At 41.9% G+C, this 3,180-nt stretch overlaps 1 pseudogene; it reads left to right on the top strand.

Annotated features, from left to right (window-relative positions):
* The first annotated feature begins 572 nt into the window (after positions 1–572).
* Positions 573–2,645, top strand: LOC105555499 (annotated as a pseudogene).
* Positions 2,646–3,180: the final 535 nt, after the last annotated feature.

The following is a 3,180-nucleotide window of genomic DNA, read 5'->3' as shown; positions in this document are numbered from 1 at the left end:
CAATACTCCACTTTCAGTAACAGACAGGACGTCCAGACAGAAAATCAGTAAGGAGTGAACTTGAACATTATAACAAATGGACTTAACAAACATAAATAGAACTTTTCATTCAACAGAATATACATTCTTCTTTTTTTTTTAGATACAGGGTTTCACTCTGTCACCCAGGTTGGACTACAGTGATATGAGCAGAGCTCAGTGTAATCTTGAACTGGCCTCAAGCAATCCTGCCCCTTCAGCCTCACAGTGCTGGGACTACAGATGTGAGCCACCAAGCCTGGCCTACACATTCTTAAGCACACATAAAACATTCTCCCAGATAGATCACGTTAGGCCACAACACGTCTTAAATCATATCAAGTATCTTTTCCAACTACATGGAGTGAAATTAGAAATCAGTAACAGCAAAAAAAATTAAAAAATAAAAAAAAAAAGAAACATTCACAAATATGTGAAAACTAAATATAAACATACTCTTAAATAGCCACTGGACTAAAAAGGAAATAAGAAAATAGACCTCACCCTCTGCATGCCACCGCCCACCCAGCTCCGCCCACCCAGCTCCGCCCACCATGCTACTGCGACTAGCTGCTGCTCCGGAAAGGCCCCGCCAGCTCTGCTTCCGCGCTCAGCCTCTTCCCTGCCGGGAGAGGGTGAGGGTGCGCGGGCCAGCTGCTCCAGGAGGTGCGCGCGCTCGGGGTCCCCTGCATCCCCTGCACCCAAGTGGATTTGTGGCTGGTGCACAGCGTGGCAGCTAGGGATGCAGACATGGCCCACGGGCTGCTCGGCGCCACCGCCACGTTGACCAGAGGAGTCGGTGCCAGCCAGGCTGCGCAGGAGCGGGGTCGTGGGGATCCCCAAGCAGCTCGGAGTAGCCCCGGGGCCGGCGGGGAAGAACAAGGAAAATGAGGCACTAAGAAAAGAGCATGAAGCTGGGGCTCCCAGTTCCCAGCACGAGGAAAATGCGTCAACCTAGAAGAACTCATTACAAAGCAGAACAATGAAGATGAAAACAAATAGCAGATAAACATGACTGGGAGGCAGAAAAGACCACTGAACCTAGAAATGAGCCATCTGAATAGGACAGATACTTTCTCTCTGGAAGATTGTTGTTTTCATCACAGCCTGAAAATTCACTGGAGGGATCTCATCGGGAGATACCCCTCCTCTTCCAGGCAGTATCAATGATAGCATGAATTTCTTCAGCACATTATAATGGAAACTTTAGCCAGGCTATAACTCATGATGTCAATATTCATGAGGCCATGTTGCGGTGTCCCAACAATACATTTAGAAGAGATGCAGGAGGAAGGACTTCACAGGCACAAGAACCATTTCTACAGTTACATTCTCATACCACCAATCCTGGGCAAACCCTTCCTAGAACTAATTTGACAGGATCTCTTCCACGTGTTGACAATCAGATGAGGAATCTAAAAAGCCAAGACCTACTGTATTACCTTCCCGTAAATATATTTGAAAAACTTAATGTCATTAGCCACAATGACTTTGATCCAATGGATGTTTCTCGGCTTTTTGACGAACCAGATTTTGATTCTGGCCTTTCTTTAGACTTGTCACAATAGCACCTTATCACCAAGTCTAATTCTTCTCACTCTGTGAAGATGCTATAGGTTTTAGTATAGTCTCATTCCCATCATGACTTAGAAGGTGCTGTAGGAGGCTGCTACCCAGAACCCAGTATGCTTTGTCACATGGATCACAGTAGTGATTATAGTTTCCATAGGGATCTTGCATTTCAAGACATATTTCATAACCACACTTACTACTTACAGCCAAGTGTACCAGAATCTACTTCTGAATCTTTTTCAGGCCTGGAAAGTCACAGAAAATGAGTAGGTACCTCAATGACACAGATAGAAACTTGAGCTGTGATGAATGGCATGCTAAAACTTTGCATATCCCTTTTTCTGTAGATGAAATTGTCCACATGCCTCTTTTTTTGTTTTTTGAGACCAAGTCTTGCTCTGTTGCCCAGGCTGGAGTGCAGTGGTGTGATGTCGTCTCACTGCAACCTTCACCTCCTGGGTTCAAGCAATTCTGCCTCAGCCTCCCAAGTAGCTGAGATTCCAGGAATCCGCCACCATGCCTGGCTAGTTTTTGTATTTTTAGTAGAGACGGGTTTTCATCATGTTGTCCAGACTGGTCTCGAACTCCTGATCTCAGGTGATCTGCTCAGCTCGGCCTCCCAAAGTGCTGGGATTACAGGCGTGAGCCACTGCGCCCAGCCCACCTGTTGATTCTTTCAATAGCATATTAAGTAGGTACTATCTGACAGACCTACAAGTCTTGCTCATCTGTGATATCAGATGAAGAAGGAAAAATAAAGTTGCTGCTCAGAACTGTTATAAATGCAAATTAGACATAATTTTGAATCTAGAGGATGATGTATGTAAATTGCAAGCAAAGAAGGAAACTCTTGAGAGCAAGCCCAATGTAATAAAGCTATTAACATAATGAAACAGAAACTGCATGACATTTGTGTTTTTAGATTAATAAAAGATGACCAAGGTAGGCCAGTCAACCCAAACCAGTATGTTCTTCAATATAGCTGTGATGGAAGAAGAGCAAACACTCAGGTAAGAAGAAGCTGTAGCAGGAAATATAAGTTGAAAGAAAATTAAAAAAAGAGCAAACACTGGGGATCTAATTATTTTAAGATATATTTTAGATTTTATGATTTAAAATGCAAAATAGCCTTATTTTCATTTAGTTTGTTAGCACTGAAATATAGTGGGCCTTTTAAACACTATTTTAGTTTAATCTTTATATTTAGCTTATAAATTTTTCTATATGGAAATAAATTTTATATGTGAATTTTTTAAAAAAGAAAATTTAAAAATATCTCAAGCTGGGAATGGTGGTACACACCTGTAGTCTCAGCCACTTGGGAGGCTCAGATGGGAGGATTATTAGTTTGAGTTCTACCTGGGCAAAATAGCAAGACCCTGTGTGTATATATACATACTTATACATACATATATACATACATACATACACACAAATGAAGACAAAAATACTACATATCAAAGCTTATGGAATGTAGTAAAAGCACTTGGGGAATTTTATAGTGACAAATGCCTACATTATAAAGGAAGAAAGATCCCAAATAACCTAACTTTACCCCTCAAGGTACTAGAAAAAGAACAAACTAAACCC

The sequence above is a fragment of the Mandrillus leucophaeus genome, unplaced genomic scaffold, assembly GCF_000951045.1.
Source record: "Mandrillus leucophaeus isolate KB7577 unplaced genomic scaffold, Mleu.le_1.0 Scaffold689, whole genome shotgun sequence".
Lineage (NCBI taxonomy): Eukaryota > Metazoa > Chordata > Mammalia > Primates > Cercopithecidae > Mandrillus > Mandrillus leucophaeus.
Note: the sequence above shows the minus strand (reverse complement) of the source record. Positions and strands in the feature narration are given on the sequence as shown.